General features: G+C 37.7%; 1 protein-coding gene and 1 pseudogene across 1 annotated transcript in view; one reads left to right on the top strand and one right to left on the bottom strand.

Moving 5' to 3' along the window:
• TTLL7 (tubulin tyrosine ligase like 7) overlaps positions 1-26,598 on the bottom strand; it is a 138,846-nt gene that overhangs the window by 93,367 nt on the left and 18,881 nt on the right. The gene's annotated exons all lie outside the window — the stretch shown is intronic.
• On the top strand, positions 18,624-18,996 carry LOC123816579 (annotated as a pseudogene).

The raw sequence follows: 26,598 nt of genomic DNA, 5'->3' as shown, positions 1-26,598 counted from the left end.
TTAAAATGAATCTCTCTCTGATGTCAAAGCCAGTGGGACCCAGAACAACCCTCAATCTAGTGCCATGAACTTAAGTTCTTTGAAAATGAAAGGGTAAAAGAAGTGTCAGGGAGAGGCTGCATGCTGACAGACTGCAGAGAAACATGATTCGTGTCCCTGGAGTGTGATGGGGGAGAGGGGCCGGTAGACTTTATAAAATAAACCAAATCTGAATTGTGCCTTTAAAAATGAGAACAAGTTGTAAGAGGTAGAAAACAGGGGGAGTCATTATGATGATGATCTTATTTGGGTGCACGAAGGAATGAAATAACCATTTTTTAAATGAATGATTTCATTTGAGTTGGTTACACTCCAACCTTCCTTATATTACACTTCACTTAGATATTCATTCTGCATCCATGCACACAGGTACTGATGCCTTTGCTACACTTTACTGCCTAGTCTATACTGTCAACTTTCCAATTTCTCCCTTTAAATTGTAAGAATCTCTGAATCCTTGAAACATGCCTCTAAATATAATGAAAAAACATAAAACCTTTCACAATAAACAAAGGCACACATGCATCAACACCTTTATCAGGAGAGCATCAAGTTTATTAGAAATTCAGAAACATTCAGGAATTCAGATACATAAAATATGACTCATATATACCACCTCAAATAGTAATTATTAATAAGATTTATTATTTTAAAAATTTTGAGCTTAGTTTGTTCTCAGGCATCATTTTTACTAGAATAATTCTCTAGAATAATTCAATCTCAAAACTATAGAAAGATTATTTATTACAGACCAACTGTGGGCAGGTACTGTGTTAAGAATCTAAACTATTTCACCTCATTAACAAACCTACAACTTAAGTATCATTTCCACCAGTTTTCCAGATATGAAAACTAAGGTTAAACAAGTTAAATAAATCAAGGTAACAGCTTATAAATGGAAAACCTAGGATCTGAATTCTGATTATCATATCCATCTCTTCACTAAGCCCCACTATTTTCAGACACCATACTAGTATGTCATATAGACATAAAAGAAGTTTGTAGCCCTACTGTTGTTCATACTACAAATGTGGGTGTATTCTGGGAATTCACAACACATCAAAACAAACAGTGAAATGACAGCAAATATCCCGAACCTGATCTCGGCTCCCAATTCCAAGCTGGAAATAGACTAGATTTCTTCTCAGAATAAAAGCAAGGAAAACTCTAAAGTTCAGATCGATTTATTTTTGGAAGCTCTCTGATACCCCAGGGAGGCAACTATTTGAGTTTACAAGTCCTTGTCCAACATCTTGTTACTGGAGTAAACAAAGATCCTCTTATGGTAACAGAGTACTTATTACAGTGAAAGTAGGTGACAAAGCAACAAGAGTTTGAAAACAATGTTTGCCCAACTATACTAACATAAATTAGTATTTGTTATAGGCTCTAAAAACAGATCTGTTAATTTCTGACAAACAATAAGCCATAGAACTCTGATCTGCATTGAGCTCCAAAGAACTATTATCCCTTCTGTCATTCCACACAGGAATTTAAAGGCCTTAAAATTATTCTATCCATATACTTGTATATGCTTTAATTCCACTCATGGTTTGGTGAATAGCAATTACAGTGCTTTAATGAAGTCAAGGACTGGATTCTACCATCCCAATTCTAATCATTTCACTTTATTCTAAGGATGAGACTTGAGATGGCAGATTGATCACAACACTCATATAAGCCACGGTTACCTACTTTCCAAAAGTGGAAAGCATGTTTCAGTTACTTCCGAAATACTTTAAACCAATGGCTTCTTAAGCTTAGCTGCAAAGTTGAATCACCTGAGGAGCTTTTAAAAATCCTGGTGCTGAGGTCACACCCCAGATGCTGGTGGGGCCCAGGCATCAGCATTTTAAAGCTCTCCAAAGGACTAGTGTGCAGCCAAGGCTGACAACCTCTGTGGTAAGCACCTTATGGTACTGAAGCAAATATACACATACAAAATGGCAAGGAAGAAACTAAAGAGCAAAACTCTTACATTAAAAAAGGTCAAATAGGTTGAAATCACATATAAAAACCTTCATGTCTAGTTCAAATAAACAAATTGGGGAAAAAAATAGGAGATCAACAGACACTAATTTCTAAGACAAAGAAACAGTATTATTCTGCAAATAAAGAAATTATTTCCAGCCCTGGCTACTGTGACTCAGTGGATTGAGTGCCGGCCTATGAACCAAAGGGTTGCCGGTTCAATTCCCAGCCAGAGCACATGCCTGGGTTGCGGGCCAGGCCCCCACTTGGGGGCATGTGAGAGGCAACCACACACTGATGTTTCTCTCCCTGTCTTTCTCTCTCCCTTCCTCTCTCTCTAAAAATGAATAAATAAAATCTAAAATTTTTTTTTAATTTTAAAAAGGAAACTATTTCCAAAAGGAATCAATTTTCCAAAATTTCGAACCAATGGTAACTTTGAATGCAGAATTTCAAGTGCCACCATGCAAAACAGCTACACCAGACTGAAACAACAATGAGGCGTGCCACAGCACACTTCTCATTTCAATTCCTGTTGAACTTTACTCATCATTTAAAGTCCAGATAAATTTCTACTTTTGCCTTCCCCTAAGTACGTCTGAAGAAATTCATATCTCCCTTTTCTGGTGTATTATAGAGATTATTATTTGTACCCTTATTGTCTCACCAATCACAACCTAGGAGGGTAAGCTCCACGCCAGCAGCAGTTTTCTTCCATCATCTTCACTCCTCCACTCAGAGGCCAGAACAGGGTCTGACACCATGCTCAATAAGCACTTGTACATGAATTTAAAAATCAAGCAATTAATTAATAGTAGCTGAGAATAAGCAGGGATGGTCATGGAGTTGTGAGAAGTAAATACACACCATTTGCAATATATTACTTTTACATTTTTAAGTGAAAAAAGTAAAGCACATGAAAGTTTACATTTGGTGAAAATGATAGAAGAATGTAAGGACTATATGCACAGGGTGGCAGTGGGCCTCTGTGGCTGGGGGCAGCACAAGGGACACGTGGTTTTATGCATACCCTTTAGTGCTCTGTGCATGGTGGAGACAAATTCAAGAAGTTAAATGTGTGTGATAGAAGTCTGAACCAACATTATCATGTTAATAATAAAAACCATCAAATTTTGTGTTTCATTTATGTGAAAGTATCATACGGTAGAAAGAACAATGAACAAGAAGTCATTTTAAATTATTTATTATCCCTTACTCTGCCACTTAACATACAGATGATTTAATTTCTTAATATGCAAGAGGAAAAATTGATTCTTTCCAGCCCTAAAGTCTAAGGTGCCAATCCATGAGGATAGCACTGCTGGTACTTTTGACAACAAGCAGAAGACAAAACATCTTTTGTGTAAATCACATGAGGAAAACAGACCTTCCCAAACAATCCCCCCAAATTCATGCCCAGTGAATGCTATCTATCGGCTTTTTGAAACCTTTGTGAAATTCTGTGTACCACAGATTACTAAAATAATCTAACACAGAAAGCCAGTGGGAACTAGAATTAGGACTAAGTTGAAAATATGTAAAATAATATTAAATAAAAATGTAATAAAAGCTGTTTTTATGGTGGGGAAGGAAAGGAAAAGAGAGCCAATATAAACAAGTACCTACTGTGCACTAGGCATTTTCACATAACTTTGTATATTTAGCCTACCCAATAAGTGTCCCAGTACATGTTATTCTAATTTTAAAGACTGAAAAATTTAGGCTCTGTGGTTAAGTCACTTACTCAAAGTCACATCTAACAGGAGATGATGAAGTGGTTTGTTTCTAAAGCCCATGGTCCTTCCCACTAATTAATATTATCCCTTACTCTTTCACATACCATCTAGATGGTGTGCTACCTTCAAAATTCAGTCTTTAACATGATATATTGAAAATTTCACAAAGAAGTTTAATTCTGCTGGACTGGAACTATTTTATAAGCTATGGAATGAGAGCAAGCGAATCAAACTATGGTTTAAAAATGTGACTGAGATCACAAAGTTGCATCAGATTTAATCTCTCTTTTGGGAACACCTAGGCTATCCATACCCAGACAGTGTTCCTGTTCTCCTTCATGAAAGGTACTACATGCAAGTCAACAAATACTATTATGTACCAGGCCTATTGTCCATGAATAAAATGGATAAAATTTCCTTTCTTTGTGGCATCTGCATTGTGGTGGAGATAGAGAATAACAGTAAACATATTAAACAAGTAAATCAAAGAAAATGCTAAATCCTGTGAAGGGGTAAAAAGAGCTGGTTAGGAGTTCAGGTGGAAAAGAAGAAGGGATGCAGTTTTAAATATTATATACCAATAGGCCTCGGGGGAAGGTGACATTTCAAGATGGGTAATGACTGGTTATCACAAGGAGAGCTGATAAAAATATGAGGTCTGTCCAGAACAAATCCAGCCACTGTTAATATAATGAGAAAAGTTTGCACAACATTGATGTAACCTGGCACCCAAAGAGAGTGGACTGGAATGCACATGTGTGAACAATGGCAACTTCACTCTACTAATCAGTGGGGGCAGTAGGTGCCATTGAGTGAGCATGTGTACTGTGTGGCCATAGCATCCAAAATGACTGAGTGAGTAGAGCAATGAATCTGCATCAAATTTTGCATGAAACTTGAACATTCCTCTGTGGAAACTATTCGGATGATTCAGAAGGCTTTCAGGGATGATGCAATGAGTGTGCCACAAATTAAAGTGTGGCACAAACACTTCCAAGATGGTTGAGAATCTGTTGAAAGTGATCCATGTTCTGCAAGGCCTGTAACAAACAGAACACTTGAGAATGTTGAACATGTGTGGGCTGCATTCAACAAAGGTCTGCAACTGACAGTGTGAGAACTAGAAGCTGATCTGAAGATTCCAAAATCTACTGTGTCAAGATTCTGACACAGGATCTTGGCATGAAACATGTAATGGCAAATTTCATTCTGTGCCTTCTGCGACTAGAGCAGACAGAACATTGTGATGCAGTTGTTAATGACACTGGGAGAACTGTGTGAGGTCCCAAAGTGCCTACTTTGAAGGGGACTGAGGCATCATTGTCCTATGTACAATATTTCTTCTATCTTGTATCTTCAATAAATGTCTCCATTTTTCATAGTATATGAATGGATACTTTCTGGACAGACCTTGTACTATGTGTATACATACATACAGGTATGCAGGAATGTATGAATGTAAACATGCATGGTGTGGAGGGAATGGGGAAATGTACTATTTTCTGTGGTAGTAAAAAAAATCCTTAAGCCCTCCAACATGGTTCTTTTTTCTAAATCCTGGTTTTCTATGCACTGTATTTATTTTCTACATTGATTTTTAAATTACTGTTTGCACACTGACCAAAAGTAGAACAAACATGTTTCACAATGTACATATATACTTGTGACAGTGGGTCAGTTTTCTGAAGTCGGGGGAGGAGGCAGGAGATCTCAACCCCTCTCTCCTCTGTGCCTAAGTCCTGGCATTAGAGTTGCACACACTCATGAAGACTGTCCTTGGTAAGCTCCAAGCTCATGCTTGGTAAGCTCATGCTTTGGGGCTTCTGGCTCACCCCACCCACTTCCACACCTGCTATCCTTCTATATGACTTTTTAGTTCTCAAAACCCATAAAAAAATCTTTATTGGATGATACAGACCACATATTGTTGCAATAATAAACAACCCCCAAATATCAAGGACTTGAACAACTAAGATCTATTTCTTGATCATGCTACATACCAGCTGAAGACTGGCAGGGTGGCCCCACATATGACGGTCACATAGGAACCCAAGCTGTCAGAGCAGTCCTCATCCCAACAACTACCAATCACTGTGCCACAAGGAAAGGAAGTTTTGGAGGCTCTCATACAGGCAACTCATGACACAAAATTTCTGCTCATAATCTGGTGGCTTGAAGCAGTCACATGACCCCAGCCAACAAAAAGTTAGGAACTGCAATCATATCAAAGGACCAGTAGGGGAAGAAAGCCAGTGGCACTAACCACCACCATCAACCTTGATTACTCCCTATTTCAACCTCGCAATCCACTGCTACACACAATGTTACATTCTCCACCACCTGGAAAAAAATAGCTGACACTCTATATTTTATCCAGTCTACTCCTTGGCTTTACACAGTGGATAATTAAACTCTTCTGTCCTGAGCTGCTATGTTCTGAAATAACTATGGTGTGGAAGAGGAATAAGAAAGGAGGAAAAGGAGGATAGGGTTGATGCAGTAACTTATGAAAACATACCACGTGACAGGCACCCTTTAGGTTTTTCCATATACAAATCCAATCTTCACAACCCTGAAGGGTTGAGTTTTTATTACCCCCATTGACAGTTATTTTAAAAAGAGCTATAATGAACAATGATATTAAAATACAAGTTATTAGAACATTTTAAAATAAGAATTCTGCAAATTTGCCTCAAGACAATCCTCTCTGGAGTCCTAAACTGTACTAATCTGTGAATGATGTTCCTACTACTACTTCCAAAAAAATCAAAAATTAATAAACATAGCAAAAATATATCCAGTTAAGCTTTTAATTTGGGGGGACGCACTCTCCACATATACACGTAATGTGTTATCTGCAGAGAGGTTATTACAAGTACCAGTCAAAAATCTATTACTTCATGGAAATTATTAAAATAAGGCAGTTGATATTTTTATGGGCAATAAGTAACATTTCTTTTTTATTATTTTTTCCCTTTTTTATTTTTTTTATTTTATTTTAATCATTGTTCAAGTACAGTTTTCTGCCTTTTACTCCCATTCCAGCCCACTCACCCATCCCTCCCCACCTCCCTCCCATTACTACCCCAACCCTAGTTTTTGTCCATGTGTCCTTTAAATTTGTTCCTGTAAACCCTTCCCATTCTCCCCTGAAATTCCCTCTCCTTCCCCACTGCACACTGTCAGCCTGTCCTCTATTTCAGTGTCTTTGACTATATTTTGCTTGCTTCTTTGTTTTGTTGTTTAGGTTCCTGTTAAAGGTGAAATCATATGGTATTTGTCCTTCACTGACTGGCTTATTTCGCTTAGCATAATGCTTTCTAGCTCCATCCATGCTGTTGCAAAGGGTAGGAGCTCCTTCTTTCTGCTACATAGAATTCCATTGTGTAAATGTACCATCGTTTTTTGATCCATTCATTTACTGATGGGCATCTAGGTTGTTTCCAGCACTTAGCTATTGTAAATTGTGCAGTAAGTAATATTTCTAACCATAAATAAGATTATGCCCATTTTGTGGCATAATGCATCATTAAATTTCAGTAGTTGGCCCCAAACCAATTTGATATACTCTCTGTTTTCAAAGAAATTATGCTTTTTCTTAGATGATAGCAAGAAAATGAAAGTGAATGAAACATGTGCCACTTTTTAGATATTAAAATTTGAGGTGTTTCTTGTTTTGAATATTATTAGCATTGCATTAAAATGTGAGCCTCAGACCAGCAGCTTAAGGTTTAATATGTATACTAATCACATGGGAATATTATTAAATTTCAGATTGTGATTCATTAGGTCAGGGGTGGGGTCTGAGAGTCTGCATTTCTATCAAGTTCCTAGGTATTCTAGTCCACAGATCACACTTTGGGCTGTGAGGTTCTAGATGACCGCAATGTTTAATATTATGCTGATACAAATTTTTATATCAAAGCCCTTCTTTATAACATGTAATATTTATAAAACAGTTATAAATTCATGTGGGTGATGTGGAATTGCCACATTTTTGCCATGTACAATGTGCACTTTTTTTGCCCAAATTTTTTAGGGAAATATAAGGATTCTCATTATACTTGGGTAGTACCTGAAATACTCTGTAACTGTTCTTGTGTTTTGTAATTATTTGTCACATAAAACTTCATGTACCATAATGGGTTCAAAAATAAATGCTAAAATTCCTTTACAATAGGAAAAACTATCTAAATATAAATAAATAAAAGTTGAATTAAAAAATTAAAATGAAATATTTCCTCTTCAACAAATGGTGTTGGGAGATCTAGACAGCTACACACACAAAAAAATGAAAGTTGACCACCAACTTACACCAAACACAAGAATAAACTCAAGGTGGATAAAAGACTAAAACATAAGTCACAACACCATAAGAGTCCTAGAGGACAACATAGGCAGGAAAATCTCAGACACTCCATGCAGAAATATTTTCACTGATATATCCCCTAGAATAAGGGACATTGAAGGAAAGAATAAACAAATGGGACCTCATCAAAATAAAAATCTTCTGCATAGCTAAAGAAAACATCAGCAAAATTACAAGGGAACCAAACTTACATGAAAATATATTTGCAAATGATACCTTGGACAAGGGTTTGAGCTCTAAATTATATAAATAACTCACATGACTCCACTCCAGGAAGAAAAGCAACCCAATTAAAAAATTATCAAAGGACTTAAACAGACACTTCTCCAAGGAGGACATACAGAGGGCCCAGAGACATATGAAAGGATGCTCAGCATCTCTAGCTATCAGAGAGATGCAAATTAAAACCACAATGAGATACCACTTCACACCAGTCAGAATGGCCATTATAAACAAATCAACAAACAACAAATGCTAGTGAGGATGTAGAAGAAAGGGAACCCTAGTACACTGTTGGTGGGAATGCAGACTGGTGCAGCCACTGTGGAAAACAGTATGGAATTTCCTCAGAAAACTAAAAATGGAACTGTCTTTTGACCCAGCAATTCCACTGCTGGGATTATACCCTAAGAATTTTGAAACACCAATTCAAAAGATCCTTTGCACCTTAATGTTCATAGCAGCACAATTTATAATAGCCAAGAGCTGGAAATAACCTAACTGCCCATCATTAAATGAATGCATCAAAAAACTGTGGTACATTTACACAATAGAATTCTATGCAGCAGAAAGAAAGGAGGAGCTCCTACCCTTCACAAAAACATGGATAGAACTGGAGAGCATTATGCTAAGTGAAATAAGCCAGGCGGTGAAAGACAAATACCACATGATCTCACTTATAAGTGGAACCTAATCAACAAAACAAACAAGCAAGCAAAATATAACCAGAGACATTGAAATAAAGAACAAACTGACAGTAACCAGAGGGAAGGGGGGAAGGAATAATGGGGGAAAATAGGGGAAGGGTCATCAAGGAACATATATAAAGGACACATGGACAAAGTCAAAGGGGGGTAGGAATGAGCATGGGTGGTGGGGATCGGTGGGGCAGGGATGGGTGGGGCAGGGTGCATGGTGGGGGGGATGGAGACAACTGTAATTAAATAACAATTTTAAAAAGTTAAAAAATTAATTTAAAAATTAAAATGAATTTTTTTCTGAAAGTTTGAGCCAAAAACATGGCTGTGAATTATACATGGCAAAATACAGTATATCAAAATACAGTGTATCTTAATATTAAAGGGCCCGTAAGTCAAAATAATAAAATAGGTTGGGAACTGTGGGCCTAAAGCAGTGATTCTCGAAGTGTGGTCCCAGGAATAGCAGAATCAGCATCACCTGCAAGCTTATTAGAAGTGAATACTCTCAGATCTAATCCCAGATCTTCTGAACTAGACATTCAGGGCTGAGGCCATCAACTGACAAGCCATATGGGTGATTGCGAAGCAGGCTACAGTTTGAGAACCACTGGACTAGAGGGCCAAGGACTAGTAACGTGCAAGCTCCAAGAAAGACTCCAAACTCCAAACTCCCTCCTCACTGGTCTTCTGAAGCATAGCCACATGAATGACAGAAGTCACCTGGTCAAGCAACAAGTGGAGGAGAAAACATTTGCCAGAGAAAGCTCTGACCAGCTGGAAAGGAAGAAATTTGCTACAGAGGATCTCATTTGCTGCTGTAGATAGTCCTGCAAAATTAGGTGAGGTTTTGCTAGTCTAGAAAGACAGTCTAGAACTCAACCCAATGCTTGAGTTCATGCCAGCTACCAATGCTGAGCAAACAAGACATTCATTTTAAGGATAAGCAATTTACCAAAAATCATTAAATGTATAAGGATTAACAGCAACCACAAAGAACAATATACTCTCTACTCCCAAGTATTGGGCCAGGAGCATGGGAGCTAATCTGAAAAGGTTGTGAATAGCTGAAAAATGAGGGAGAGGGGACACAAATGAACATTAACAGAAGAAAGAACACGTTATGCTACACTCACACAACAGTGAAAATAAATGAAGTAGTACCGCATGATAAACACACGAACAATGCAGATCAAAATGTACTGAGGATTACATACCATAGTATATCATTGACATAAAAATTTAAATAGTGTTAAATTTATGACATACTTTGAGCTACAGACAAAATATAGATCTCAGGACTTAATACATATGAAGTGTAAAGAACTACATCCATGGGAATGAGAAACACTGAGTCCAATAACTCCTAAGCGAAAGGGGGACAATGTAATTGCCAATCCTGTTCTATAGAGAGTGGTTAACCCATGTTCTACATAAACAGAAGATGTAATTCTTAACATAAAGCATGAATATAACTTCATTATGTTTCATCCTTCAAAATGAGAGGTGGAAATGAAGTAGCCAAAATACTGTTGTTTGAACCATTGTATATCTCCTTAGAAGTATCGTATTCTAACTCACATGGTTGGAAATTTAGGTTCAGTCCAACTGATGGGCATTTGAGGTCACTGAAGGACTTAAAGAGAAGGAACATAACCCACATTTTTTGGTGATAGATTACACCAGGATGAGAGAGGGACAAGAGTGGACAGGGAGTTTTAAGGGGATATAGCAAAAGTCCAGGAAAGACGGTAAGAGCTTGATCCTGGGCAGAAGGACCGATGCAGGGAGAGAGAATGCTGCTAGTACAGAACAACAACAGAACTTGCTGATCAAGAAGGAAAAGTTAATCTCGAATGATTTGCATTTTTCCAGCTTAGGAGAACTGGGTAGAAGGTGGCACCATTCATCCAGAAAAGGCCTGCAGAAAGAAGAACTACTCTGGGGGTAAGACGATTTGACTTTTATACTTGCAGAAAAGGATAGATGGAGAAAAAAATACCAAGAATAAGACAACAAAATTAGTGATTGACTGGAAAGAAAGAAAACCTCTACTTTTATAAATAAAATGCTTTTAAATACAGAAAGACCCTTTTGACACTACAACTGCTTCCTGTTTCTGTGCTCTCTGCCAAAAGATGACAATAGAATTTCAAAATGCCAGCTGCCTGACTGGGAAACAAGTGGCATCATCCACACAATTGTCATCACAGGAAAACAGCAGCGCCACTCACTGTGTGCACAAGTTAAAAGGGTCCTTAGAGAAGCTCCTTACTTCCTGAACATAGAAGTTATTGTCTCCCTTTCTCAGACAGGGTACATTCTCTAAAGCAGGATCTGTAGTGTGTTCTAGACATAAACAAACAAACAAACAAACAAGTAAACATACATTTGATCAACCACTTCTAAAAACCTGACAGGGAGCCAGGTGTGACATTATGTAAAAACAAACAGAACTGTTTATTAATTCCATAACTATTAATATTGACCTTAAATAACAGTAGCTCCCACGAATGCACTGCGTATTTATTTTGCAAATTGCCTTAGCCTGATTAGTCTTTGTTCAATGCTTGTGGTTAAACTATAGCATCCCTGCAAAATGTCCACCAAGCTCTGCAGAATGTCCTGTCTGTGGAATTTAGCCTAGTATGCCATGAAAAAGTAGAGTGATAAATAGGTAATGATAAAACAGCATACCTTGAAGGCATTTGCCCTTATTAATAATTGTATTTTCATATTTAGAATAATGAAAAAGGCAAAACTTCACTCAATAAATAGTGAACTAAATAAATTTTAAAGCAAGTAACAGCTACAATCACATTATCAAAATGACAGAAGACAAGTGAGTTCAGCGTGGCTAACAAATGCTTAGTTGAGTACAGTTAAAAGCCCCTTTGAGTAAATTTCTCTCAGAATATAATTTTGCAGTTCTATATAATACTCCAACAGCCTAAAAAATGTCCATTGCTCCCTAGGAATAACATATCATATTACCAATTAACTTTTGTATTAACTTGGTGACTTACCAGTCACCTTGGTAAGTCCATGGGCCTCTTCTCATTCCTCGCCCTGCAAAGAACTGTGCCAAACCTAAGATGCGGAATCTCATCCTCCAAATACCCAATCTATGCTTGACTACACAAAGACTTCTCTTGTTCTCAGATATAAAGCTGGAATTTAAGGTCCTTTGGACCCAACGCTCCATAACTTCCAGTAACCTTGATCACAGGTGAAAGAGAGAAACTGAAGAAAGCAGAGAATTTCTAAAGCATCCAGTTCTCTGTTCTCTGCCAGAAAATGCACAATAGATATCAAAATGTGCAGCTGGTAAACAAATGACATCACCAGAATGTCATCTGATGCCAGCATTTATAGTTTTAAATGTCCAAAACTTAACTCTTTACCTTCTCTTACAAACCTGATACTCCTCTCACGTTCCTTATCTTGGAAAAGGGTATCACTCCATAGCCAGACATGCAAGAGAGCCATCAGTCAGAATCATCTCTAACTCTTCCTTCTACGACCTTGTCCGATATTCATTCAATGCACTCCTTGTTACCAATTTTAAGGTATACATTAGTTCTATTATTTACTTTACCATCTAAAATGAGTTTTAAATCTTAAATGTACAAAATTCACTGGGTTGTTGAATAAGCCACCTATGTCATTCATATCAGTTAATAATTTACCACATGTTGAAAGACTACTACCTACCTCCCTAATAGCCATTCACTAGTTCTTCCTTACTAATAAAACACATATTATGTTAGTGTTAGGGGTGGCATTATGCCTAGCTAAATAGCTACATTTCCCACAATTCCTTACAGACATATATGGCCATGTTTCCAAGGTATAGCCAATGATGTGTAAGTGAAAGTTGTTGAGCATAACTTCCTAGTAAAACACCTTAAAAGTGAGGCAGTGATTGCAGGAGCTGCAGCAATTCAGTGGTGTTGGGTTTGGCCTGGGACTGCGGCATCAATCTTGGACTACCTACTTCCAGAAAAAATAAGCCTTCATACTGTTAAGCCACTGTCATTTGCAGTTTCTGTTACTGTCAGCTAAATGTGCCTTCTAATGGATATGCTACTCAATAGAAATTACTGTTTTAGCTTCTCGAAAAGGCATATCAGCCTAAATTCCAAGTCACTGGCACAATGGCTTTGGACATTTATCATTTTTGCCACAGCCCACATTCATTCATCTTCTGTGAACCATGACCTGAACTTCCTCTGTTGAGGCCCTCCTCCCCTACGCTCGCTCCACGTGCTTCGGACGGGGCTCATGCTGATCCCAATTCCAAGGCTGGGCAAATAACAGAGATCTGCAATGATCATAAAACCCCATCTCCCTGACCATGAAATTGGTTCAGAGAGGAACACAGGATCCAAGTAAGATCAGCAAGAGTCAAGTCTAGAACTCTATTCAGACTCTTAAAGAACATACATTCTCTTTTGAGCTGAATTTGAGGAAACATACCTGTACTGCTGATCCCCATCTTGCCTCTACACAGAGCCTGAAGGTGAAGTCCACATGAAGGAGGCAGAAAGATACACAACAGGTTCCTGAACTTTTCAGTAACATTAAAAAAAATTGTGGGGTTTTTTTGTTTTTTGGTTTCTGGTTTTTTGTTTGTTTGTTTGTTTGTTTGTTTTTTGCCTAAACCAAGCTCCTAACCAATACAAATAATAATGAACTTAGGTTCCATTATTTTGTTTTTAAGTAAAGAAGATTACTTCAAGAGGACCTTGCATAATTGCCACAACTCAAGTGAAGTAAGGAGGTCTCCTCCCATGTTTCCTCCGGGAGACAACTGGCTCCTAGGCAGCAGCTTTAAAATTCCTTCTACTTTGTATATTCTTCAATTTCAAACACAGAACCTGGACTATAGTAGCTAAACTTCTGGACTACCATAGCAGGCAGTTACAGTTGTGTAGGAGGTTTTTGAACTTGAAATAAAAAAATTTCAATAGTATTGATTTCTAGGATCAGGTCACAGTTTTCAAATTCCTCTCAATTAAATTCCAGTAAAATTAAGCCACAGTCTGAGAATCATGCATTCAAAGATCATAAAATCCACAAGTAAAGAAAAGAATGTACGGGCCCAGGAAGTAATCCACTCTGCATACCTCCGCCAACTAAGCTGAGTGCATGACCATAACACCTTCAAGAGGAAACAAAAGAATCATAAGACTATTTTGTTTCTAAATCATTAAACTAGGTGCAAAGTGAATTTAAAAGGTTAACTACTGGAAAATAAAATAAAATAAAATATTACTAGCCTTTACCTAACAGGCCCACTATTAAGAAAACTAATTAACTTAACTATATTTTGATAACTTTTGCTCATTTTAAAATAAGAATCCTTCTCAAAAGGCATTTCAGACCTTTAAAAACACTGTATCTGTCTGACACCACAATCTTAGCTGTGAAACCAGTCCTTTTATAGAAATGCAGAAGAAAGAACTATTTTTATCATTAATTCTGACAAACAATAATGGAATGCAGAATAGAATTGGTGCCTGAAATTAACCAGTGCACAGTAATAAGATACCCACAGATGCTACACTCTCAAATAATATAAATTGTTTATCACTCTTTCTTCTCTTGACCTGTACCTTCTCTTCTCAGAATATACAATATAAAGATGTATCACAAATCTGTTTAAAAGTTTAGGAACACCTTTACTATTTCATTAGATTTCTAATAAAAGCAAAAAAAAATACTTTTTTAAACATTTTTAAAGTTTTTATTTATTTATTTATTTTTACAGAGAAAGGGAGGGAGGGAGAGAAGGAGAGAAGCAGCAATGTGTGGTTGCCTCTTGCACACCCCTAACTGGGGACATGGCCCACAACCCAGGCACGGGCCCTGACTGGGAATTGAACCGGCGACCCTTTGGTTTTCAGGCTGGTACTCAATCCGCTGAGCCACACCAGCCAGGGTGCAAAAAACACTTTTAATGCTCATCATATTATAAGATGCTCCAGCAAGAGGGAAAAAAAATGTGTCTTCCTTCAACATATACATGTTTATTTCAGAGAAGAGACTTAGCAGATCCAAAACCACCTAAAAGACAACAATTCATCCAAAACATACTGAACTGACATACTGATTATACCAACTACAAATTATACCCACAAATGAAAATTGACCCTAAATATCTATTAAAATGATATATATCCATATATCCACATGCATGTGAGCTTTACAAATTAAGGATTATACTAAATCAACAAAGCTGATTTTCAGTTTTGCCTTATGGGATTTGGATTTACTATATTTTAATCCTACTTACTATTCAAAAATATTCATATATACAAGCCTGACTAGAAAAAACACGTGTAATCTTTACACTAATTTTAATCAATATACTGCAAAACTGTCATCTATTTCTGTCCTAAATTGGCTTTGCTGATAATGCCACATTGCTGGAACTTACACCAACAGATTATTTTTTTTAAAGTTCCATTTATGTCTTCCCAGTCAACCTATTAAAGAAAAAAGATATGCTTTTTATTTAGAACATAAAAAAGATGAATCTTACAAAAGCAATATACACTTCACGTGCAATTTTAAATAGTCTGTATCTACATTATTGTTTTCTGCTGTTATTTAATTAATTACATATCCACTTGACTGTCTCCTTTAAGCAACTACAATATAAGCTTCCATACAGCATATATGTATTCTGCATTCTCCACAGTACATGGCATCTTCAAAATGCAGGTGGGCCTCATTCAGTCAGTTGAAGTCCTTAAGAGAAAACAGAATGAGGTCCCCCAAGAAGGAGGGAACTCAGCTTCAGACTGTCTTTAGACTCAAGCTACATCAAGTCTTCCCTGGGCCTCTAGCTTGCCAACCTACCCTGCAAATTTTGGACTTGTCAGCCTCCACAATTGTATAGCCAATTCATTCACTCACTGATTCATTCATATTTCTCTCTCTTCCTCTCTCTCTCCTCCCCCATCTTCATGTATATACTTCTGGTCCTGTTTCTCTAGAGAACCTTGACTAACACATTCATTATTCCATTGGGTAAGCTACGTTTCATGAGATTAAAAATGTGATTTAAAATACTCTTTAAGACAAGAAGGTTCTGGAGGAAAAGATATACCAACCTACATATAAACAAGGCCTAATCTAAGGTTAATAATAGATTAGCATAAAAAGAATTGATGAGGACAGTTGCATAATCTATAGTATTTATCTCTAGAATAGAAGTGAGGAAATGAGTATACAAATATAGACTACTCCGTAATTACCATCCTATTTCTTTGATTCTAAATCATACTGCATCATTGTTTTGTTTTGTTAACTCTTAAAAATATTTAAAATTATGATGCATCTTACAATCATGATCAGCCAGACTGCAGTTATGACAGTTATCACTGCCTGTGCACACACATCAAAGTATGCACACACATCAAAGTGTGCAAACACATCAAAGTGTGCACAATCACTATCAGAGGCTGAGAGAAAGACCCAGAAATGATAATAAAACATTCTTTCAAGAAATGTAGTGGGTAGAGGCAGAAGAGGGTATAGGGGGGATAAATGGTGATAGAAAAAATAAAATAAAATTTAACCATCTAAAAATATACATTTCAGTGGCTTTTAGTACATTTACAATATTGTACTACTACCATTCCTATGTTGTTTCACTAAAATATTTTTAATGTGCCAACAAAGAAAATGAAAAGAAGTGTATTGCTGAGTCTTGCTGACACAGAAGATGATGTTGCATGGGAAAACATGGAAATGAGAAATCAATGAAAAAAGACAGAAGTATCTGTCTCTGAATGTGAAGAAGTTTAAGCAACACCTTGATCAACTTATTTTACTTGTATTTTCTGTTTTTGTATGCAAAACATCTTAAATATTACCTTTAAACAGTTCTTCCAGCATACATAAAATAGTATATGAAAAAAGCAGAGAGTTTTTTCCTCAAGTAAATGAAACAACAGTGTATCTTAACTGCAATGAAAAACAGCAGCAGATTGACCATCCAAATTTTAGGCATATAGAACTAATGACAGCTTCAACCACCATTTGAGCCTTTACTCTGTGCCAGCCATTCTCAAACTTGAATGTGCATCAGGATCTCCTGCAGGACTGGAATGGGACTGCCACTCCCCATCCCTGAGCTTCTAGTTCAAAGTAGCACAACTCAAGTCAGACCTCACTCCTGGGCAGGGCTGCGAATCCCACTGTATTCTCTGACCTGGGCAGGCTTAGCTCAGGGGCAAAGGGTTGAGCCTGCAGGGAAGAGAATCAGAACCTGCAACTGCACAGGGAGAGGGAAAGCAATGACTGACGCATGAGTGGTCCATTTCCAAATCCAGTTCTGACACCAACAATCTGCCCGGTAACTGCACAAGGCACTAGAGTTTCCAAGTATTAACCTGGAAAAAAAAAGTGGAACTAGGATCCATTCTAGTTCTAAAATTCTAAAATACTTGGCCCTGGGAAAGAAACAAAAAGGTATAGGTAATGCTAGTTATCAATGATCTGGATTGGTTTTCCACTTAGGGGCTCATTCAAAATATAACTTTCAACATTCCAATTAAAATTGGACCTAGAAAGCAGAACTTCCAAAACAGTAAAGTGAAGAGTTCAACAATTTTCAAAAGGAAGGAAGGAAGCAAAGATATGAAAATCACCAATTATGAATCAGATGCCAGGATGAACTTCACTGCCCAGTATTAAAAAATCTCTTAAAATAATATATAAAACTGCATACTATCAAAAGAGACTGATTCCTAAATATCACACAGGATTTTTGGTTGTGAATTACAATATTTTGTGTTTATTTTAGTACTTATAATATTTGCTAAACTACCTCTGAGGTCAACACTTCTAGAGTAAATCAAAATGTAAGCTAACCAATCTCAGATTCCAGGAATTCATGCCAAGACTCAGATCATCAAATAAAAATAGCTAGTGGTAAAGTTACAGTACAAGTTCTATTTGTATGAGGTGTTATTCACGCCTCAAAAATCACAGAAAATTAGGAACACACAGTACATACTGAATTCATTTAAAGTGTTTTCCCTTTATACATGAACAGGAAAAAAGAACATGGACAAGATCCTAAAAATCTTTTCCCTAATCAATATGGGAATTTTTTAATTAAATGTATTGGGGTGACACTAGTTCACAAAACCATACAGTTTTCAAGTGAACAACTCAATAAAACATCATCTGCTCACTGCACCGCGCACCCAAAATCCCAAGCAAAGTCTCTTTCCATCCCCATTGCTCCCACTTGCCCACCTCCACCTACCCCCACCTCCCTTTTCCTCTGCCTATCACCAGGGAACAGTCTTTTTTAAGTTCCAATTTCAGTTTGGTCATGTCAGGTTTGAGATCATTAACTGCACATCAAGTAGAAATTTCAAGGAGCAGTTGAAAACTTAAATAATTGCTAATCAAAGCAAGAAAAAGGAACCTGTCTTTGAAGCTGTCCCTGAAATAACAGCAAACAGCCACAAACCCTGCTGTACAGAGAACCAGGCAGGCCAGAAACCCACTAACTGGAGCCACTTTGCCAGGCATGGCACTTGAACCTGCGAGAGAAAGGGGTTCATCATGACGGATGACCTGAAGTGATTCCTGTGTAAAAAGTTACCACGTGTTGAAGGGCTCCATGCTCTATTACTGTGTCAGACAGCGCTGCAGTGCCTATTACTCAAGTGACCAATAATGCTCTGAAGCACTCTTTGAGACCTGGTTCTTACCTACTTTTGCCCTTGCAACAGACTAAGGGAGCAGACTTGGACTTTCGAAAAATAAAAGTATCATTTGTTATTATAATACCTACTAAGTGGTTCAATTTAATTGTTTGTTTTTGGTGGTGAGTTTCATAGCCAGCAGCAATGCCAATACAGGACAAATTGTCAGCCTGGAAAAGGAACTGGCTCCATTATTTGAAGAATTGAGACAAGTTACAGAAGTTTCTTAATCTGACAGTGGTTTTGATGTCTACCTTATCTTCAATATAACAGACACAATATCAATCTAGCAATCTTGAGACCACAACAAATATTTGTATCCATGTGTCAAGAAAGGGCTCCTTTTGTACCTTACACTAAAGAAACCATCTACAGATACAATGTATGAACAGAATGATGGCTATCTTTCCTTGCATAGGTCTTATTTACTGAGATATTGGGATATCACAGAAAGGGTTCAGGCTAGTGCAGCTCCCATGGAGTTGGTCCAGTCACCAAACTGCATGAGATTCTATTCAGTGAGTCAGGATCAAAATGTTACTTTGATCCACTTGAACCACGAAGTGCTCCCTCTTATACATTCTGCCAGGTCTGAAGAATAAAGCAGATCTTTTTTATTGTGAATAATAATGAGGACATATATTTTTTCAATTGTTATTTCTTTGCATTGAGTGTGGGGGAGATAAAATGGCTTAGTAAAAGTAATAAAATCAGTACAATCACTAACTTTCCTCTATAGATATTATTTTGCAGTATAGATGAGTATTACTAATTGACTTGATTCTCCTCAGAGGGTGCTGCTGTTTAATGAAAATGATAGCGGATGGTTTTTCCCCCCACTCTGCTTTCTATAACCAATCAGTGTTTTAATGTTTGTGCATTCTTTATAAAATTTAGATGTGACTCATTATTGAACTGTTTCCAATGTATTGATTGATTTACATATATATGTGTAAACATGATATTACAACTATTTTTAATACATGATCATAAATAAAACAGTATTTTTAAAAGTAAAAAAAAAAACATAAAACAAAACAAACAAAAAGAAAAAGTACCATAGTTCTTACCCTGTATACATTTTAGCTGCAGGTATTATCCAAGAGATCTGTTTTATTTTGGGTTCCCCAGAAACAAACCCTAAGACAAGTGGTTTATTTCAAGAAATGCAGGAAACACTGATAGGAGAGCAGGGAAGTGAGAAAGGGAAGGGAAGGCAGCCAAAAAAAGGATGTGTTATAAAGCCAGCTACAAGCTACACTGGGGGCAGCTGGAGCATAATCCACCAGGAAACTCTGGGAACTGGTATAAAATACAACCGCTTCAGAGTTAACCAACCCAGGGGTCAAGCACTGGTTGAGGGCTGCTGCGGTACAGCTGTGGTATTAATTCCACGGTGCTTCCAGCCCTCATGAGGAGTGGGGAGTTGGGGGCGGAGGTCTGTAAAGGTAAAGGGACTCTAGTCTTGTGGCTTCCAGAAAAGTCCCCAAAAGTCCTTGGGGAAAGTAAAGCAGATATTGGTAGGCAGTTGGAAGCAGGAAGAGCAGAAGGAAGTGGATAAGGTGTCAGGAATATGGGGAGGGCACTAAGGGCTTCTACTCCACAGCTCTCCCATCCCTAAATGATGTCAGTGTCCAAGATTTCAGTTATCACGTACCTGATGATGGCTCCATTCCAGACATGGCCTTTTTTTATTATTTTGTAATGTATTTTTTTCCATTACCATTTAGTCCCCTTATACCCCTTTACCCCCACAATCACTACATTGTTGTCCATGTCGATGAGTCCTTTTTCCCTTTTGATTGATCTCCTCCACCCCTTCCCTCACCCTCCTAGGCTGTCATCCTGCTCTCCATCTATGAGTCTATCTCTTTTTTGCTTGTTAGTCCAGTTTGTTCATTAGATTCCACATATGAATGAAATCATATGGTATTTGTCTTTCTCTGACTGGCTTATTTCATTTAGCATAATGTTCTCCAGGTCCATTCATATTGTTGCAAAGGGTAAAATTTTCTTCTTTTTTACTGCTGAGTAGTATTCCATTGTGTAAATGTCCCACAGTTGTATTATCCACTCATCTACTGATGGACACTTGGGCCGTTTCCATATCTTGGTGGTTGTAAATAACACTGCAATGAACATAGAGGTGCTTATGTTCTTTTGAATTAGTGTTTTGGGTTCCTTTGGATACTTTCCGAAGAGTGGAATAGCTGGATCATAAGGCAGTTCCATTTTTAATTTTTTGAGGTATCTCCACACTGCTTTCCACAGTGGCTGCGCCGGTCTGCATTCCCACCAACAGTACAAAAGAGTTCCCCTTTCTCCACATCTTCACCAGCACTTGTTGTTTGTTGATTTATTGGTAATAGCCATTCTGACAAGTGTGAGATGGTATCTCATTGTGGTTTTAATTTACATTTCTCTGATGATTGGTGATATTAAGCATCTTTTCATATGTCTATTGACCACCTGTATGTCCTCTTTGGAGAAGTATCTACTTTAGGTATTTTGTCCATTTTTTAATGAGATTTTTTTGGTGTTAAGTTGTTTTTTTTAAGATTTTATTTATTTATTTTTAGAGAGGTAAGGGAGGGAGAAAGAGAGAGAGAAACATCAATGTGCGGTTGCTGGGGGCCGTGGACTGCAACCCAGGTATGTGGCCTGACTGGGAATCGAACCTGTGACACTTTGGTTCACAGCCTGCGCTCAATCCATTGAGCTACGTCAGCCAGGGCTGGTGTTAAGTTTTATAAGTTCTTTATAAATTTTGGATATTTAAATTCAACCAACAAAATAATCTACTATGGCCCAGCCATCATATAAAAAACAATCTAAAATATCTACACTGACTCTTCACAAGGCCTGGAATCCAGTTTCTATAGGAAAGACTAAGAAATAACATTTTGCCCTGGCTGGTGTAGCTCAATGGACTGAGTGTGAGCTGCAAACCAAAGCATCGCAGGTTCGATTCCCAGTCAGGGTGCATGCCTGGGTTGCAGGCCATGGCTCCCAGCAACCGCACATTGATGTTTCTCTCTCTCTCTCTTTCTCCCTCCCTTCCCTCTCTAAAAATAAGTAAATAAAATCTTTTTTAAACATTTTAAAAAAAAGAAAAAAATAACATTCTGTTGTGGGTGGGTGGTACTAGGCAATTGATTTGTCCCAGGAAGCACACTATATTTGCTTTAATTGTTTATTTATTGCTTACTTGTTATATTTGCATAGCAGGTATTCTACATGTACTTAGATGTTGTCTGGTGTTTTTCTAAATGATTTTAATGGAGTTGATAGAGACTGGCCATATGTGGTTCACATCCCCAGCATTACACCTCAGCACCACACTGATGGAACCTTTCATCGCTGTCAGCTCCACTGTACTTGCTGCAGTTTGCTGGATTCTTGGTTCTGTACCCCATCCTTGAAAGCTCTATCTGCATTCTGCAGTTCCACTACCCACTGAGACTCACCTTCCAGTTCTTGCACACAGTCCTTGGTTATGCCCTTACTGTTAAGGTTTTGATGCCTCTGTTATCTCTATTAACAAACTCCCCAGTCCAGTCCCCTTGCCCTATAAAATCCCACAAATAGTCCTAGACATGCTAAAAAATAAAAGGTAACAGGCAAAAAAAAAAAAAGAAGAAGAGGAATGACAGGAAAAAAGTGGCTTAGACCATCCACCTCTAGCTCCTGACTCTCCAGAAAACTTCAGATCCATGTGATCAAAGCTTCTCTTGTAGACATTTCAAATGTAGTGGTGTTTTCTACCTTAAAACTTCAACATTTCCAACAGGGTATAGGTCTACCAAAAGGCCGGTACAAGAATGTTCATAACAGCATTAGTAATAACAGTTCCAAGCCAGGAACAACCCAAATATCAACTAAGAGTCAGATTAAATAAATTGTGGTATACTCATACAATGGAAAACTACACAACAATTTTAAAAAGAATGAACTACAGCTACCACAACAATGTGGATTACTACCACAGCATAGGATGAGGGAAGAAAGCTGGATAAAAAAAGAGTATGCCCACATATTCTGCAAGATTTCATTTACATGAGGTTCAAGAACCGGAAAAACTAAATCTAATGCTATAGAAGAATAAAGGCTACCTCTTGGCAGGATCCAGATTAACAGATTGAGAAGAGTCACGAGGGAATCTTCTGAGATGCTGGCAGTGTTCTATATCTCAATCTGGGTGATACCTACACAAACATGTGCATGCTTAAAAATCCATCCAGCTGTACTCTTAAGATGTATGCAGTTTACATTACTTATATTATATACATTTGTGTGTGTCTGCATGTGTGTTACTGCAATTTTTTAAATGGTACTGGTATATAACCATCAGAGATAGGAGGAGAATGAGACCCCGGGGTCACAGAAGTCAAAGGGAGAATATGGTATAGTATTTCAAATGGCATAGTATAAGGAGCCATATAAATACTACAGAGGGAAAGATCAACAAGGAAGACGATCAGAAAGTAGTCATCTTATTTAGAAAAGCATAGGCCATAATTATTTTTGAGATAGTGACAGGGAAAGTCAGATTACTATGGGTTTACTAGATAGAGGCAGTAAAAGATAACCTTCAAGTAACAGAAGAAGATTTGACTTTGGGTGGTAAATACACAAGGCAATATACATACAGATGATGCACTGCAGAATTATAAACTTGAAACCTATATAATTTCACTCACCAATATCATCCTAGTAAATTTAATTTAAAAATGTAAAAAGAAATAATGGAAAGGAAAGATGGTATATAGTTTAGGGGGGAAAAGTCTGAAGTTGTGTGTGTGTGTTTTTGGTGGGGGAAATATGAGAGAAAAAAATGAATATGTTTGAAAGCCAATGGATTTAAAATAAAATAAATGAAACACCTAGTGGACAGGCACAAGGGTCCAATTAATTATCCAGCTCACAGGCCAAATCCAGCCCCTGCCTGTTTTGTGAATGAAGATCAAGTGGAACACAGCTCCCCCACCATTTATTCATGTATTGTCTCAGGCTGCTTTTGTAAGAAGGCAGGATTGGAGAGTTGCAATAAAAACCATCTAACCTTACACAGAAAAGTTTACTGACCCCTAAATAAGGCTCCTCTTGGAACTAGAAGGAGACAGAATTAGCAAAAATGAAGAGGGTAACCTGGGGAAGAATAGAAAATGTGTGATATGACAACATCCAGTGAAAAAAGCGAGAGAGAGAGATAAAAAATTAACCCTATCCTATGCCAGGCAATGAGCAATGCACTGAGTATCCATGAATAAATCAGAAATGGTTTCAGGACACCAGAAAGTAAGAAAATGATAATAATGTTAACAACTACTACTGATGCTTCTACCACTACAGCAATGACTAATATTATTCTCATACTGCTACTGAATATTTCCACCTGGGTATTCTCAATGCAACTGTAAACTCAAAATAGCCAAACCAAACTCATAATTTTGGCATCTTCCTCTCTCTCAACCACTAGTAATTCTAGCCCCAAGTCCTCTGAATACTTCTGAAACCCATCCACTTGTTTCTATCATCTTCACCTCCACATACAGTGCTAGCCACCATAAATCTATTTTGGACCAATGCACTAGGCTCCTAATAGATCTACTGATATCCATTCTCAATCACCTCCAATCCATTTACTACAATACAATGCAAATCCAATCACAAATGTGTTCATGTTACTCTCCCATTTCCCTCCCCCCCCACCACCATCACCCTAGCTGGTTTAAACCCTTTGGGTGGCTTTTAAATGCTCATCTGATAAAATCCAAAACCCACTCATAGCCAAAAAAAAAGACCTGTGACACAAGTCAATTTAGCTAAGTTATGAATATTCCCAGAAATCCTTTCCTTGAATGGTTTCAGGTTAGAGTTGGCCACAAGAGAAATCTGCATGCAATTTTGAAGGAAAAAGTAAAGCAGCAGCTATTATGCTCTGAAGGTCAGTACAGCAGCTTGTATGTATGCTGACCCTGTTCTGCTAGTTCCCCTTGCAGGTGCAGGGCAGCGTCTGAGCCTGCAGCCCCTCCAGCTCTTGCTAGATCTTCAGTCTCTCTGAATCCTGGAGCTTCTAGCCTCCCTGGGCCAGGTGCACATGCAGCTCCACGGCAAAGAACACCAGCTCTTCCTGGAGGTCACCCACATTGTTAAGGCTGGAGTGGGCAAGAGTCGGATATAAGCTCTTGTTTGTTCTTGTGGGTTCCAATTTGTCCTAGTGAGTTCTAGTTCATGTCCAGTTGTTCTTTCTGATTGCCAGCCAGTTGACCCACTATGCTGGCCTACATGATGAGGCTGGCATCCTACCAATTGTGCAAAGAACAGTTTTACTTTGGCATTAACATTCTAAATCCTTTTGTCCTTCAAGACACTATAAGGCCATTTTAACAGGTTTGTTTTTTCATTTGACAAATGAAGGAGCTAATATTTAAAAAGTTACTTGACTTGCCTAAGGCCATGCTAGGTACCAGGTAAAGTTCGAATCCAGGTCCTTCATCAAGATCATTGTTTTCTTAAAAACTTGATCCCTCTGCCTCCCTATAGCCAAGCCTCAAGTGTATCCCCATACTGCTTTCCACATTCACACTCACCAGGACTCTCCTACTATGACTGCCCTCTGCAGTGAACTCTCTGTGAGCACTCTCTTCTTTTCAAAGATCAATAAAGTTAATGGGATTACATAGCACATGGAACCTTAGACAACATGGTGGTGTGCTAATGACCAAAAATGTCATGACTTGTTTTTCATTAGCATCATTTTAACATTCCAAGCCCTTTAATAGAAGGAAATCTAAAATAGCAAAAAATGTATAGCATACCATATTCATATGGGAAACTTTTTCAGAAAGATAACAATTAATTTTTTATAAGGAAATGAAAGAAAGAAGAAATAGAGTAAAGGAGAAAAACAAAAGGAAGAGGATGGGAGGGAATGACTGAAAGTTAAATTTTTGTTTTAGGAAAATCAAGCCAGTTTTTTCAATCACATAGTAATATACAATTTACAATTTTACAATTTTAATATACAATTTTATCAGCCTCTAAGAAATATGTTAGTCATTAACCTAAGTGAATCACACAGTCTCTGACAGTGCTGTCCTAAAACCCATGTAACAAAGTCTAGATTGAATTTTCAACCACAAGAGACTCTTATGGTTCCACAATGTCAAAGGAGGTAATTCAAGAGTGATGACATGGGTATGAGACCCCACAGCAAACAGTCATAATGACACACGTGTCAGTCTTCATACGATCCAACTAAATGACTGAGTTGCTTCTCACCGACTCTGCATTCTAACCCCAGTGGGTTATTCCTGGCTTGGATTTTATCATACTGGAATACTTGGGAAACAGTCCTTCATTCAAAACCTACGTTCAGAAAATGTTTCTCCATTCTTTACTAATACTTCCCCTCAAAACTGTTCTGTTGTTACTGAGTGAATGTAATTTTGAGTCTACCAAGACTAACTTGTAAAGGATGAAGCATTTCTTTAGACCTATTGTACAATTCTTCAATGCTTTTAATGTCCTTATTAGCAAAGCTGTTAAACTACATTATATGTAAAACCTCAAAAAAAGTTAATTTTCCCTGCTGGAATCAGACACTTCAAAGTTAAATACCTAATTTCAACTTTAAATATACGACACCACTTGGCATATCGAGCACATCATATTTAGGTACAATGATGGACAGGAATACCAACTTTTACCCAGTCACAAAACTCAAAATTCTTTAGCTTCTTTGCAAATCTCTGACTCTACCATAATACACTTTTACATTATGCATTTGGGTAAGACACTGGCAGTAAACAATGAGTAACATGTATTAA

Source organism: Phyllostomus hastatus, unplaced genomic scaffold (assembly GCF_019186645.2).
Source record: "Phyllostomus hastatus isolate PE091 unplaced genomic scaffold, TTU_PhHast_1.1 phas_contig_209, whole genome shotgun sequence".
NCBI lineage: Eukaryota > Metazoa > Chordata > Mammalia > Chiroptera > Phyllostomidae > Phyllostomus > Phyllostomus hastatus.
This window is presented reverse-complemented; position numbering and strand designations above follow the sequence as displayed.